A 16,594-nucleotide genomic window follows, 5' to 3' on the forward strand; every position below is an offset into this window, starting at 1 on the left:
TGGCAACCCTGTTTCAGTCTCTCTTTGTGTCTCACTCTCTGTCTCTCTGACTCTTAAGTAAGTAAGCAAATAAGTAAATGCTAAAAGATGACCAGGAGCAAGCCTCTGTGCTGTGACATCAGAAATCATGAAGTTAAACATGAATGTTTACAGGAACACAATAAGTGATGTTAGACTGAGCAAGAAAGTCATGAGATTTTGAGTCCCAAGGCCATGCAACCTCATGTGTTCAGGTTGAGCGGCTCAGATTTGCTTAAGCATGGAGTTTGAAGTATGAACTCTCTCTTATTTATCAATATCATTATGGGAAAAAAAGCCAAAAAGATAACAAAGGCATAGGAAGTGAAGTTTTCTGTGATGATAGTTGACAACTGAATAAAATTGTCCATAAAGTCAAAATATCACAAAGGAACATTTATAGAACGAATTGAGGAGGCAACCAGGCTGTTGATTTCAGAATGAGCTAGCAGGCCGGCGCCGCGGCTCACTAGGCTAATCCTCCGCCTAGCGGCGCCGGCACACCGGGTTCTAGTCCCGGTCGGGGCGCCGGATTCTGTCCCGGTTGCCCCTCTTCCAGGCCAGCCCTCTGCTGTGGCCAGGGAGTGCAGTGGAGGATGGCCCAGGTGCTTGGGCCCTGCACCCCATGGGAGACCAGGAAAAGCACCTGGCTCCTGGCTCCTGCCATCGGATCAGCGCGGTGCGCCGGCCGCAGCGCGCCGGCCGCAGCGGCCATTGGAGGGTGAACCAACGGCAAAAAGGAAGACCTTTCTCTCTGTCTCTCTCTCTCACTGTCCACTCTGCCTGTCAAAAAAAAAAAAAAAAGAATGAGCTAGCAAACACCTTTTAAAGAATGAATACCCCCTGGGTCGCAAAAACAAATTCTTTAATGTGATAATGTGATAGGGAGTGTATATCCCAGGTGGTACATTGGGACATTTCTGTACCTATTGTAGTTCTGAGAAGCTGAAGATGTCATGTTTCCTTAGGAAGATGTGGATGCTGTCATAGATTGCAGAAAAAGTAGACTTCATTTGAAAAATCTCACAAATGCAGTTTTCCTGGGAAGAGTAAACATGTGACAACCATCTATTCAAAAATTGTTTCTTCAATGTGGTCCTGCTTGCAGGAAAGACACATTTCATTCTTTTCCACCCACAAGTACATGATGCAGAAATAGTTTTGCCCTTCTTTATGGCTGATATGTCAGAGTAGCACCAAAACACACCATTTTAATAAAAATAAGTTCAAGAGAAAGCACAGGGAAAAATTAATTGCTAGGCAATGTCTGAATATTTTTACTAAATATTTCTCCATTCTTTAAAATTTCATAGAATTGTTTCATCATTGTTAAAGGCAGAGTGACAGTGAGAATAGAAAGAGAAAGAGATCTTCTATTAGCTCACTCCCCAAATGCCTACAAGAGTTAGGCCAGACTAGCCTATATCCTAAAGCCTAGAATTCCACCCATGCCTCTCTAGTGTCTCACAGGGTTCCAAGCATATGTACCATCACCTACTGTCTCCTAGTTTGCATAAGCAGAGAGCTGTATTGGAAATGTAGTAGATAAGGCTCAAACTAGTACTATTTGGAGATGCAGGCATCCGAAGCAGTGACTTAACACATCTTACTACCTTAACCCATTCTGCCACACTTGAAAACTAAGTAGTAAAACAATATCATGATTGAACATTGGAAAATCTATTGTTATAAATTCATATATTATTGTATTAAGAAGAAAAAACATGTAGTGGTCATAAATAAGTATCTTGTATAGATTATGTTAAAATCTTATGCCACTTGGATAATAAGTAAATTCCTTCCTTTTGGATGATTATGCCAAGAGAAACTGTTATATGCTTCACTGACATGGTTATGTTTTCTTATTTTAGTTACCATGAGAAGGGATTGTCTAATTATGAACAACCAGGAAAACAAAGGCAAAAATTTAAATCAGGATGTTATAAAATACAACAGGATATCAACTCCCAAAAGTGTTGAATTAAGAAAAGCACTTAATTCAAGTTCAAGCCATATGACAAAACTGAAGGGAAACTATTCAGGAATGAAACCTGTGGAATGCAATATATTTAAAAATGTGCATCTGCCCAGTGGAGCTGATGAACTTGAAGCTGGAGGGAAATTTGATGCCATTAAAGTACCTGGGATCTCTCTCCAGTGCTGGGACCATCTTAGTCCGCATCACAAGATTCCATCTGTGACGCAGACATTGGAACATAATGAAGAGAAAGCCTTCAATAGTATGGAGAAATTTTGTACATCTGAGAGGGTTCATATGCTAGAGACCTGTAATAAATCGTCTGTCACTGTTGGAAAGGCAACTCAAATAGAAAAAAATTCCATAAAAATTCTAACCTCAGTAAGCACCAACACACCCACAAAAGAGAAAAACTTTGTGAGCATATTAGGTCTGTAGCATCTGTCACTTACCAATCACATCTTGCAATAAATCAGAGACAACAAATAGGGACAAAATCCTATGCTTGTAAACTTTATGTAAAATCATTAAGTTGTAAATCCTGCCATTCCATCCATCACAGTGCTCACATACAAGAAAACTTGCGTGTGAGTAATGAATGTGTCAAAACCACTTACCAGAAGTCAGATCTCATTAGACATCAGAAAATTCACAGGCAGAATAAACCTAATAAATGTAATGAGTGTGGAAAAGCCTTTCTCCAAAAATCAGACCTTGTAAGACATCAGAGAATTCACAGAAGAGAGAAACTGCATGAATGTAATGACTGTGGAAAAACCTTTGGCTATAAGTCACACCTAATGGCACATCAGAGAATTCACACAGGAGAGAAACCTCATGAATGTACTGACTGTGGAAAAGCTTTTTCCCAGAAATCACACCTCATAGCACATCAGAGAATTCACACAGGAGAGAAACCTTATAAATGTAATGACTGGAAAAGCCTTTAGCTGTAAGTCATACCTCATCACACATCAGAGAATTCACACAGGAGAGAAACCTTATGAATGTAAAGACTGTGGAAAAGCCTTTTCCCAGAGATCATACCTCATAACACATAAGAGAGTTCACACAGGCCAGTGAATAGGCTAATCCTCCACCTAGCAGTGCCAACACACCGGGTTCTAGTCCTGATTGGGGTGCCGGATTCTGTCCCGGTTGCTCCTCTTCCAGGCCAGCTCTCTGCTGTGGCCTGGGAAGGCAGTGGAGGATGGCCCAAGTGCTTGGGCCCTGCACCCCATGGGAGACCAGGAGAAGCACCTGGCTCCTGCCTTCAGATCAGCGTGGTGTGCTGGCCGCAGTGTGCCAGCCGTGGTGGCCATTGGAGGGTGAACCAATGGCAAAAGGAAGACCTTTCTCTCTGTCTCTCTCTCTCACTATCCACTCTGCCTGTCAAAAAGAGAGAGAGAGTTCACACAAGAGAGAGACTCCATGAATGTAATGACTGTGGAAAAGTGGCCATAAGTCACACCTCATAGCACACCAGAGAATTCACACAGGAGAGAAACCTCATGAATGTACTGACTGTGGAAAAGCTTTTTCCCAGAAATCACACCTCATAAGACATAAGAGAGTTCACACTGGAGAGAAACCTCATGAATGTAATGACTGTGGAAAAGCCTTTGCCCAGAAATCACACCTCATCATACATCAGAGAATTCACACAAGGGAGAAACCTCCTGAATGCAATGAGTGTGGCAAAGCATTTGGCCATAAATAACACCTTATAACACATCAGAGAATTCATACAGGGGAGAAACTTCATACATGTAACGACTGTGGAAAAGCCTTTGGCTATAAATCATAGCACATCAGAGAATTCACATGGAAGGAATCCCATAAATGTAATCACCTGGAAAAGCCTTTTGTATAAGTCAGACCTCAGCAGACATGAGAGAATTCACACAGTGGAGAAACCTCATGAATGTACTAACTGTGGAAAAGCCTTTTTCTTTTTTTTTCTTTTATCTTTTATTTAATGAATATAAATTTCCAAAGTACGACTCATGGGTTACAATGGCTTCCCCCCCCCCATACCGTCCCTCCCACCCACAACCCTCCCCTTTCCCACTCCCTCTCCCCTTCCATTCACATCAAGATTCATTTTCGATTATCTTAATATACAGAAGATCAGCTTAGTATACCTTAAGTAAGGATTTCAACAGTTTGCTTCCACACAGAAACATAAAGTGAAAAATAATAGATGATTTTTTTTAAATGATGATATCAGATCAGACCTCTTGTCATGTTTAATCCCAGTGAGAGTCAAGTTGGGAATTGATAATTTCTTTTTTTTTTTTTTACAGAAGATCAGTTTAGTGTACATTAAGTAAAGATTTCAATCGTTTGCACCCCCATAGAAACACAAAGTGAAATATACTGTTTGAGTACTCGTTATAGCATTAAGCCTCAGTGTACAGCACATTAAGGACAGAGATCCTACATGAGGAGTAAGTGCACAGTGACTCCTGTTGTTGACTTTACAAATTGACACTCCTGTTTATGGCATCAGTAATCTCCCTATGCACCAGTCATGAGTTTCCAAGGCTATGGAAGCCCCTTGAGTTCTCCGACTCTTATCTTGTTTAGACATGGTCATAGTCAAAGTGGAGGTTCTCTCCTCCCTTCAGAGAAAGGCACCTCCCTCTTTGAAGACCTGTTCTTTCCACTGGGATCTCACTCACAGAGATCTTTTTGCCAGAGTGTCTTGGCTTTCCATGCCTGAAATACTCTCATGGGCTGGAAAAGCCTTTTTCTCTAAATCAACTCGGAATTCATTAGAAAATTCACATGGGGGATAAACTTCATGAATGTAATACTGTGGAAAAGCCTTTTTCTCTAAATCAACTCGGAATTCATTAGAAAATTCACATGGGGGATAAACTTCATGGATGTAATGACTGTGGAAAAGCCTTTTTCTCTAAATCAACTCGGAATTCATTAGAAAATTCACATGGGGGATAAACTTCATGGATGTAATACTGTGGAAAAGCCTTTTGTCATAATTCATACCTCATAGCACACCAGAGAGTAATGCTGTCCTGCAGCTGCGAGCTTTCAGAAATAAAGACTCTATAATTTGGCATCTTCTGTAACTCACTGTTGTTCCAAATATAACACTTGAAGGCCCCAGGAAGTTTGTGTATATCAGCACTCTGTTCAGATACTGACCAGCCAGCAGCCTCTCTGCCCTGGGTACTCTGAGAGTTCTCTAAGGAGGCACCACCTGAGACATTCCAGGGCTGTGAGACAACCTTGGGAAGCTCTGACAGCCAGAAGGCAGAGTCTGCTGACCTCTCTTCATTTTCAGGAGTCAGTCAAAGACCCCTGAGGTGAGTCTCACTTATCTGTTTTACGGGGAACCGGTTCTTCTTGTAGAGAATGGAGGACTGGACATGATCAAAATTTCCCTCCATGAGCCACCTACAACGGAAGTGAGAGCCTCCTGTTTCAGTTCTGCCATACTGGCCCTCTTGTTTGTCTTGTCATTTTTGACATTTTTTTTTGCCCTTCTAGAAGATATTTCCTGATTCTTTCCAGCCTCTGTCATTTGATCATCTCTGTGACTGAATTACTGACCGTTATGACCAGGGAACTCTTCCGGACTTCATTCCCACTGGAATCTCTCTTTGTATTCTTTTCCTGGTATTGCTTCTGTCTAATGATTTGGATTCTGGTCATTTTAACTCCCTTTGGTCTCCTCAAACTTGTCACATTTACAGTCTTCTGTGAGTGCTGCCGGGCTCCCAACTGATCCCCAGGAGACTTGTCTTGTCCCTGTCAGCTGGCCAACCTAGTCTAAGTCTCTCTATTTTCCTAGTTCTCAATGTCTTGCTTGTCATTTTTCTCATCACTACAATCCCTCTGTTCACACTTTTCAAGGGAGCACCCAGTAAGGAAGACCCCTCTAGGGTATATGTAACAGCATTCCAAAGAAGATTTAGTAGATGGGTATGATTATGGCATTAAGCTAATCTGAGGAGGCCGGCACTGTGGCACAGTGAGTAAACTGCTGCCAGCGGTTCTGGCACCCATACGGGCACCAGTTTGAGTACTAGCTTTTCCACTTCTGATCCTGCTCTTGCTGTGGCCTGGGAAAGCAGTAGAAGATGGCCCAAGTCCTTGGGGCCTTGCACCCATGTGGTAAACCCGGAGGAAACTCCTGGATCCTCCAGCTCTCTGCTGTGGCCTGGGAAAGCAATGGCAGATGCTCCAAGTCCTTGGGCCCCTGCACCCACGTGGGAGACCCAGAAGAAGCTTCTGGCTCCTGGCTTCAGATCATCTCAGCCCTGGCCATTGCGGCCATCTGGGGAGCGAACCAGTGGATGGAAGACCTCCCTCTCTCTCTGTCTCTCCTCTCTCTGTAACTCTGTCTTTCAAATAAATAAAATAAATCTTTAAAAATGAGTAAAAGAGGCCGGTGCCGCAGCTCAATAGGTTAATCCTCCACCTTGTGGTGCCGGCACACCAGGTTCTAGTCCCGGTCGGGGCGCCAGATTCTGTCCCGGTTGCCCCTCTTCCAGGCCAGCTCTTTGCTGTGGCCCGGGAAGGCAGTGGAGGATGGCCCAAGTGCTTGGACCCTGCACCCCATGGGAGACCAGGAGAAGCACCTGGCTCCTGCCTTCGGATCAGCGCAGTGCGCCGGCCGCAGCCTGCCAGCCGTGGCGGCCATTGGAGGGTGAACCAATGGCAAAAGGAAGACCTTTCTCTCTGTCTCGCTCTCTCACTGTCCACTCTGCCTGTCAAAAAAAGAGTAAAAGAAAATATTTGCAGGAAAAAAATTTTAAATAAAAGGAAAGAAAGAAACTCCTGGATCCTGGCTTAGGATCAGTGCAGTTCTTGCCATTCCAACTATCTGGGGAGTGAACCAATGGATGGAAAACTAACTCTCTCTTTCTCTCTCTCTCTCTCTCTCTCTCTACCCCTCCTTCTCTGTGCAACTCTGACTTCCAGGTAAAGAAACAAATCTCTTTAAAAAAAAAAAAAAAAGCTAACCTGAGGTGATGTGAGGACCTTCTGTGAACTTGAGTGGCCCATTTTGGGGTGGATTGACCAGACACCAGATCTTTTGATCCTCACCTGGCCCAAGCCATTTGGGATATTGTGATGGAATCCCAGCAACCCTGAACAATTCCCGTATATTAACCAATGGATGGCCCTGGTCTAGAATCCAACCCCTTGGTTAAATACTGTTTTCCTAAGAACTGGAGTACACATTCTTGTTGCTTGACACAAATCTGCCACTAAAAGAGACCCACCAATGAAACCCCCAGTCCTTCCACCAAGCCTTGATCAGATGATCCTCTACCCTCATGTAGCCCCAGTGTGGCATGGGAGGGGGAGCCAAGGGATGGGGGCAAAAGAAACAGTGGCCCATAGCTTCAATGCCTCACCCGAAGTCATGTCCAGGCAAGGGGAAGACAAGAAACCACCGTGGTGACAACATTACCTCTTGGAGGAAGTTTTCCTGGCAGACAGAAACCACGGGGGCACCTGCTGTGTTTGTCCCATCCTCCACAGGCAATCTCTGTAATTGGAAAACACAAAGTCCTCCTTTCTCTGAAAAGCCAGTGGCTTATTCAGTCTCCCAGAGCCAGTCTTTAATGCCCACCATCCAGCCTGGGCTGATTGTCAACAATTTATGATCACTCTCTTCACATAAGGGAGGAGACAGAATCCAGCTAGAATTGAAGTCAAGCAGTATTAGGATCAGGAAGGATCACTCGAGGAAAATGGAGACCATACTGAAGAAATGTTTTAAGTCATCTAGGTGTAATTACTGAATGTAAATTGGGTAAAGGCAAATGAGATAAATATGTATAAATTGGTGCTCTTAGCACCTTATATTCTGTGGAAAAATAATTTGGGGTTGTTAACATATGTTTTCACAAACTGTCTATGAAAAATATCTCAACACTGCTGGAAAGAAACCAAGGCTGTGGCTGCTCTGTGGCACAGTGAGTTAAAGCCCTGGCCTGAAGCACTGGCATCCCATATGGGCACCAGTTCTACTCCCAGCTGCTCCTCTTCTGATCCAGCTCTCTGCTATGGCCTAGAATAGCAGAAGATGGCCCAATTCCTTGGGCTCCTGCACCCATTTGGGAGACCTGGAAGAAGCTTCTGACTCCTGGCTTCAGATTGGCACAGCTCTGGCTGTTGCAGCCATCTGGGGAGTGAATCAGTGGATGGAAGACCCCACCACCACCTCTCTCTGTAACTCTTTCAATAAAATAACATATTTTTTATTTATTTTTTATTTAGTAAATATAAATGGTTAAAGTACAGTTTATGGATTACAGCAGCTTCCCCCCACCATAATTTCCCTCCCACTCACACCCCTCCCATCTCCCGCTCCCTCTCCCATTCCATTCACATCAAGATTCATTTTCAACTATCTTTATATACAGAAGATCAATTCAGTATATATTAAGTAAAGATTTCATCAGTTTGCACCCACACAGAAACACAAAGTGTAAAATACTGTTTCAGTACTAGTTATAGCATTACTTCACATTGGACAACACATTAAGGACAGATCCCACATGAAAAGTAAGTACACAGTGACTCCTGTTGTTGACTTAACAATTTGACAGTCTTGTTTATGGCATCAGTAATCTCCCTAGGCTCTAGTCATGAGTTGCCAAGGCTATGGAAGCCTTTTGAGTTCGCCGACTTCAATCTTATTCCGACAGGGTCATAGTCAAAGTGGAAGTTCTCTCCTCCCTTCAGAGAAAGGTACCTCCTTCTTTGATGGCCCCGTTCTTTCCACTGGGATCTCATCGCAGAGATCTTCCATTTAGGTCTTCCTTTTTTTTTTTTTTCCAGGGTGTCTTAGCTTTCCATGCCTAAAATACTCTCATGGGCTCTTCAGCCATATCCGAATGCCTTAAGGGCTGATTCTGAGGCCAGAGTGCTGTTTAGGACATCTGCCATTCTGAGTCTACTGTGTATCCCACTTCCCATGATGGATTGTTCTCTCCCTTTTTGATTCTATCAGCTAGTATTAGCAGACACTAGACTTGTTTGTGTGATCTCTTTGACTCTTAGACCTATCAGTGTGATCAATTGTGAAATGAAATTGATCACTTGGACTAGTGATATGGCATTGGTACATGCCACCTTGATGGGATTGTATTGGGATCCCCTGGCATGATTCTAACTCCACCATTTGGGGCAAGTCCAGTTGAGCATGTCCCAAATTGTACATCTCCCTCTCTTTTTCCCACTCTTATATTTAACAGGGATCACTTTTCAGTTAAAATTTAAACACCTAAGAATAATTGTGTGTTAGTCGCAGAGTTCAACCAATAGTACTAGAACAAAACAAAGAGAAAATACTAAAATGGATAAAGTATTACATTGTACATCAACAGTCAGGACAAGAGTTGATCAAGTCACTGTTTCTCATAGTGTCCATTTCACTTCAACAGGTTTCCCCTTTGGTGCTCAGTTAGTTGTCACCAATCAGGGGGAACATATGATATTTGTCCCTTTGGGACTGGCTTAATTCACTCAGCATAATGTTTTCCAGATTCCTCCATCTTGTTGCAAATGACCAGATTTCGTTGTTTTTGACTGCTGTATAGTATTCTATAGAGTACATGTCCCATAATTTCTTTATCCAGTCTACTGTTGATGGGCATTTGGGTTGATTCCAGGTCTTAGCTATTGTGAATTGGGCTGCAATAAACATTAATGTGCAGACAGCTTGTTTGTTTGCCAATTTAATTTCCTTTGGGTAAATTCCAAGGAGTGGTATGGCTGGGTTGAATGGTAGGGTTATATTCAGGTTTCTGAGGAATCTCCAGACTGACTTCCATAGTGGCTTAACCAATTTGCATTCCCACCAACAGTGGGTTAGTGTGGGTTAGACACCCCCCCCCACCTCTCTCTGTAACTCTGTCTTTCAATAAAATAAAATAAATCTTTAAAAAAAGAAAGAAAGAAAGAAACCAAGACTGAGACTTGGTGTGTTATGTTAATTTAGAACATGTTGTATTAATTTGGAGATTTTTAAAGGGTTGAAGTCTTTTGTCATTAAAATTTTGTGTTCTCCAAACACTGAAAATCAGATTTGCTGCTCATGAAGCTAAAACATTGTTGGTTCTGTGTTTAAATGTGCCCTATTTTAAGTTCCAAGTTCCAAAAGACTTCTTTTTCCCTGGCCTCTATTTTATTCAATACTATAGTACAATTCCATAAGCAAATAAAACTAATAGTACTACAGGTTGCAACTTAGAAAATATACAGTTAATTCAGATTATTAATAGGGAAAGAAATTCTAATTAATTGATGGTAATGTTTTTAAAAAAACATTTTAAGAGACTATTCCTGTAACCACTTTATTCTTCAACCTTGTATATTATATTATATGTATATACCTATTGCATGTCTACATGGGAAAAATTTATTTATTAAGAGCTCTGTTTTAATTGGCTTAAGATAAAAGATTGCTCAAATTTAAACTGCTAAATTGACTGGCGGTTCATGTGACCTAAATCCTATACAAGTGGTTTTAAATTTGTTGGTAGAAAGAAATTAAAGTGTTTAGGTCATTGACATATTTTTACTTGGGTTTGCTGGTCAAAGAAGTTACAGCTGTGCCAGACATTTAAATGATGTTTCCAAATACATATACTCATGTCTTGAATTTTATAGAAAGCACTGAAACTTCTGGTACATGTTTTCATAAGTTGTTATTTGACAGCTAACACTGCCTGCTAAGTTATCATTTGATATTAAGCATTCCCAGTAAGTGAACTGGGAAGGCGTGACTTTTTTTGCCTAATTTCTATATTCTCTTCAAGATGAGAAATTGACTCTATACTGATAGACTCTCCAGGATGTACATTATGATCTTAGGCCTTATAAATGGGATGGCTATCATTTTTCTGTAATAATTGCATAGCCAAAATGAGAGCTTAAATTATTATTTCACAGCTAGGTTTACTTTGTCATAGGCACAGAAAACTGGCAAAATCTCCCTTTTCAAACCAAATGAAGGGAGAGAAAGTTTAATCAATGACTTCCAATTTTATAGATAAGGTGGACATCATGTTTGATGTTAAAGTGAGGACGTAGCTTTCCTCATGGGCATTGTCTACCTGGTAGAAGAACCACCATCAGAACATGCCTGTGACTATAGATTTCTAGCTCGGGCCACCAAGGGTTAGGAATGGGACTGAGCAACCCCTCCACGTGCATCCTCTTAAAGCTGCCTCCATCGTCTCCTTCACCAGAAACCATGAGGAAAGAGGAGCAAGCTAGGCAGCAGTAGGTGCAATATAGGTGGCAGGCCAATTAATGGCTGCTTGTAGAGTGATCTGCCATCAAGGAGACCCAACACGCATGTCCACCACAAGTGGCATGTTAATTGTGGAAATCCAGGCATCAGATGGACACAGAAGTCAGCTTATGAAGAGCCCTGACTTCTCTGCCAGCCAGGAGCTGGGTCACTGGAAATGGAACTGTCCTGGGGTTAAAGGGGTGCTGAGTTAGAGCCGGAGATGCTGCTGGCTCTAAGGAAAAAAATAAGCCCCTTACTCAGCCCAGGTTCCCAAGTAACCAGCACTGTTCAGGAGAAGGCCAAGTAGGGTCAACAACATTGCAGACAGGACTGTAGATTTCCTTGTAGGGATGCCACCTGCCTTCTACTCAGGGCAGGTCTGCTCCCAGGCCAGCTAGGTAATGAGGTCAACAGGATGCCTTCCCCAAGGAGCTTCACACCTCCCTTAGGATGTCTCTTCCAATAGCCCTTGTGAAGAAATAGGTCTGGACCTCATGTATACCCAACAGGCCTTAGCCCACCTGATTGTTATCAGGTCCCAGCTGTCAGCTTCTATTTGCCTTCTTTCAATGGGGAACTTGCTGGTGGTTTAGACAGCACCTTTCATAGGTCCTCTAATAATGACTTTAGTAACTTTTGAAAACAGAGTGACTCTACTACCTCTTGTTCTTCTCAGAGTCAGATGCACCCCCTCGTGGGAAGGATTTTACCCTTATGAAATCATCTATGGGAGTCCTCCTGTTCTCCCTAAGCTCAGGAAAGAACTAAAAGCTGAACTCCATAACTGTGTCTTAGGGAACTTTTGTGGTCCTTGCCATCCACACAAAAGGCTGCCTACAAGCAAATCCAGAATGCCTTACCTTTGCCATCTACTGATCCAGTACACCAGTTTCAACCCAGGGACTCAGTGTGGATAAAGAAGTTCACTACCCAAGGTCTGGCTCCTCTCTGGAAGGAGCCATACACAATCATCCTGACCACCCCAACAGCTGTCAAAGACAATGGCATCTCGATCTGGCTGCATCACTCCTGAATCAAGGCTGAGAAAATGACACAGATGGTTCAGAACTCTTACGACCCTCTAAAGAGAAGACTCTCACAGATGCCCTAGTTATATCCTTCCTATGCTTTGTATAACCGGAAACCCCCATCATTCCAATTCTAAAATAGTGACCTAGGAACTCAGGAATGTGCTCACGGAGAGCTTCTCACAAATTACACTGAGGGAATTGGGGGAGAGAGGAGTTTGACTGCAGATTTATATTTTCAGTTCAAAAAAATCACAGCCATACCTGAGGGCTGAGGGCTGAGTGTCTGAGGGTTGGCAGGGGGAGGAGGACTGGGGTTACAGACTGGGGATGTGGGGTCACAAAACCAAGAAAGGCTATAAGAATTAGGCATTTACAGCTGTCAAGTCCTGGGGACATTTAGTTAGAATGTTTTAAACTTAGGAGAGTTTTCTTTGCCCCTAATGGTGTTGTGAAACCCATTCCACTATTAATGGACACCATAGAGATGGAGACAAATTTTGTTCCAATGAGTTTTCACCCCCAGTTCATGTAAGGTGTGGCAGTGCAACCCAGTGTAATCAGCACTGATCAGAGAAGAATTAATTCAAACAACTTATGCTCAGAGGGAAATATGAGCCATTATCCCATTAAAGTGAATTAATGATACTTGTAGCAATGTTATTGGTAAAATAAATCAGTTACTTTTTATAGAAAACTCTTATTTAATAAATATAAATTTCAAAAGTGCAACTTTTTTTATGAGCCAAATTTTTATTTGTTCATTTCTTGCATTTGAAGTATTCTTCGATGACATCCTTGGCCTGAGATTCTTTGCCGTAGTCCTTAACCACACAACTGCAACCAACCACTTTGCAGGGTTTCCCTTCTCAATTTTACAGAGGCCTACCCATTCCCCAAGTTTTTTGTTGTCATCAGCCTTAATGAGGTTGATCTGGCGCTCAGCACACAGGGCTCCACCAGCTTGACATACATTGGCTCATCGCAGTTAGATGCATGCACACAAAGATGGGCTTGGCGCTTGTCTAAGGCTTTGGCAGCCTCACGAATTCCATGTGCTAGGCCATCATGGATGAGGGCGGTCTTCAGCACCTCTTCAGCCCATTACATCTCCAGCAGCAATGCCTTCCTCAGCCATGACGGTGGGTTACGGGTGAAGCCTAATCTTGAACGCACCCGGGCCTCCGTCTCCATGTGTCTCAGTGGCGACAGGGAAAGAGAAATGTGCAACTTTTGGATTTTAGCAGTTCTTCTCCCTATTACCACCCTCCCACCTGCAAACCATCCCATCTCCTACTTCCTCTCCCATTGCATTCTACATTAAGATTCATTTTTAATTATCTTTATATACAGAAGATCAAATGTATACTAAGTAAAGATTTCAACAGTTTGCATCCACACAAACATACAAAGTATAAAGTACTGTTTGAAGACTAGTTTTACTGTTAATTCTTATAATACAACACATTAAGGACAGAGATCCTACATGGGGAGTAGGTGCACAGTGACTCCTGTTATTGATTTAACAATTGACACTCTTATTTATGATGTCAGTAATCACCCGAGGCTCTTGTCATGAGCTGCCAAGGCTAGGGAATCCTCTTAAGTTCACAAACTCTGACTTTGTTTAGAGAAGGCCATAATCAAAGTGGACTTCTGCTAGATCTTGCCATTCTCTCATAGCCTGCAGGGTTTCTGATGAGAAGTCTGCTGTGAGTCTAATTGGAGATCCTCTGAAAGTAATCTGGCATTTCTCCCTTGCACATTTAGAATCTTTTCTTTATGTTTCACTGTGGTGAGTTTGATTACAATGTGTCGTGGCAAGGATCTTTTCTGATCATGTCCATTGGGAGTTCTGTGTGCTTCCTGTATTTGGATGTCTCTTTCTTTCTCCAAACCCAGGGAGTTTTGTGCTAGTATTTCACTAAAAAGGCCTAATCCTTTCTCTCTCTCCATGCCTTCAGGAACTCCTAGAACCCAAAATTTTTTTAATAGTATCCTGTGGATTCCCAACAAGATTTTTAGATTTCTGATTGCCTCTTCTTGTCTTTGACTGTATATTTTCCTGTGCTCTGTCTTCTAAGTCCAATATTCTCTCTTTTGCCTCAGTGGTTCTGTTTTTAAGGCTCTGTGCTGCATTTTTTATTTGTTCTATTGAACTCTTCATTTTGATTCCTCTTCAATATCTCAATTTCATGTTCTATTGAATTCTTCATTTCATTTTGATTCCTGCTTAAGATTTCAATTTCATGAGAGATTTTCTCTCATGTCCTGCAGGGATTTCAGTAGTTCTTGTGTTTGCTTTCAATTGCTTCTATATAATCTTATGATCAATATTTTGAGTTAATTTCTTCTATCTCCATAAGCTTGCATTGAAATGTCATGTTCTTTTGGGAGCGTCATGTTGTCTTCCTTATTCTTGTTTCTTGGTTTGTTGCAGTTGCTGTTTGGCCTTTGTGGAGATACTCACTGGTTTCTTTTTTTTTTCCCCACTGTGTTGGCTTTTATCATTGTACTATTACTCTGTAGGTAAGTGGACTGTCTGCTTTCAGCGAATTTCTAGAGGCTTTTAGTGGGTGTGGTCAGAGGGCTCTGTTCAGTTTCTCAAGGTTAAGGGCATGTTTAAGGTGACACACCCATGTTTGGCGTCGTAAATCTAATCTCTCTCTTTTTCATCAAAAGGGATGTAATTCTGTTCTGCTAAGCTGTCCTCCATGTAGACTGGTGCCTGAGCATTAGCCCTAGCGGGTATAATACTTGTCTGCTCTGTCCCAGGGACCACACAAAGGATCTGTGCAGTTCTCAGTGTAAGTTCAGATTCCCCAGCAATGTCTCTCACCAGGTAACCAGGACCCACCAAGCTATGGCCTCTCCCACTAAGATTGCTGTCTCAGCCACCCCGTGAGCTCTCCCACACACCTTTTGTTTTTTTTTTTTTCAGAGTTCCGGTTCAGAAGCTTCACACAGTCACAAGCTCCTAGCCCCCTGTTATTTCTCCCTACCAGAGTCAGGAGTCTGCTTGGTTGATTGCTGGGCACAGACACAAGCTTCCACAGCTGTTATATATGTCCAAAATGGCACCCCCTCTATTGGCTTGTATGCCTTTGTAAGGTGATCAGAGAGAGAAAAACCTGTCAGTATCATCTTTTCTCTCTCTAGTTAGGCTGCTGCACTTTCCCCCACTGAGCTTCTGGTCTCATTCCCTCCAGACTCTTCCTGCCACTCTTTCACCAGTGTCTCAGGCCACTGCGGTTTCATCTCACCTCATTTTCCAGCGCTGGTGTGGAGGCTCTCGGCTACTGGAGTCCTGAGCTGTGGGCACCCAGGCCCTCCATGTACGTCCACTGTGTCCCTCAGCTACTGGAGTCCCGAGCCATGGGCGCCCAGGCCCTCCATGTACATCCACTGTGTCTCTCGGCTATTGGAGTCCCGAGCCGTGGGTGCCCAGGCCCTCCATGTATGTCCACTGTGTCTCTCGGCTATTGGAGTCTCGAGCCATGGGCACTCAGGCCCTCCATGTATGTCCACTGTGTCCTTCGGCTACTGGAGTCCTGAGCTGTGGGCACCCAGGCCCTCCATGTACGTGCACTGTGTCCCTTGACTATTGGAGTCCCGAGCCGTGGGCACCCAGGCCCTCCATGTACGTCCACTGTGTCCCTCGGCTACTGGAGTCCCGAGCCATGGGCGCCCAGGCCCTCCATGTACATCCACTGTATCTCTCGGCTACTGGAGTCCTGAGCTTTGGGCACCCAGGCCCTCCATGTACGTCCACCATGTCCCTCTAATTTCATAAGAGTTTCCTTTGCCATTTCCCCCCTAACTCTTCCCTGAGACTACCCTATCTCCACTCTTAAAACTCTCTTCTCCTGGGCTAGATCAGTAAGCGCCCTCCCTATTCTGCCATCTTGGAGCCACCCTGGGAATGGTTGTTTACATTAAGTTCTTCAAAATGTGATCGATGCCGCCGTGTAAGCATACTCTGCTTGCTCTGGTTTCTGTAGCAAATGCTTGGCTAAACATTAATTTTGTAATTCACTTCCAACAAGTTATGATATTTGCCATTATAAGCTTACCACTGAACTCAATTGGGGCTGCCTGCTTTGGAGAGCACATGGCCACTTGTATTCAGTATTCAGAAATGAAGACTCCATTATGTGGACCTGAGCCTTTGGCATCTTCTGTATATCGCTGTTCCAAAGATAACATTCTCTCAGAAAGTAACGTGTCTGGAAGAATTCTTTGGTGGGATCACACCTCAGGAAGGATTAGGCAGTTCACATGATG

At 43.1% G+C, this 16,594-nt stretch overlaps 1 long non-coding RNA gene and 1 pseudogene across 5 annotated transcripts in view; one reads left to right on the top strand and one right to left on the bottom strand.

The window, feature by feature from the left end:
* The window catches only part of LOC103351725 (uncharacterized), a 72,619-nt gene extending 69,555 nt beyond the window's left edge, over window positions 1-3,064 (top strand). For all 5 annotated transcript variants that reach the window (XR_016227383.1, XR_016227390.1, XR_016227391.1 and 2 more), the window contains one exon: window positions 1,890-3,064. This is a non-coding gene — a long non-coding RNA (uncharacterized LOC103351725). The remainder of the gene's footprint in view (window positions 1-1,889) is intronic.
* A 9,997-nt stretch (window positions 3,065-13,061) lies between these two features.
* On the bottom strand, window positions 13,062-13,496 carry LOC138847400 (small ribosomal subunit protein eS12 pseudogene; annotated as a pseudogene).
* Between the last annotated feature and the right edge of the window lie 3,098 nt (window positions 13,497-16,594).

Source organism: Oryctolagus cuniculus, chromosome 21 (assembly GCF_051225735.1).
Source record: "Oryctolagus cuniculus isolate XC-2025 breed Fujian yellow rabbit chromosome 21, ASM5122573v1, whole genome shotgun sequence".
Classification (NCBI taxonomy): domain Eukaryota; kingdom Metazoa; phylum Chordata; class Mammalia; order Lagomorpha; family Leporidae; genus Oryctolagus; species Oryctolagus cuniculus.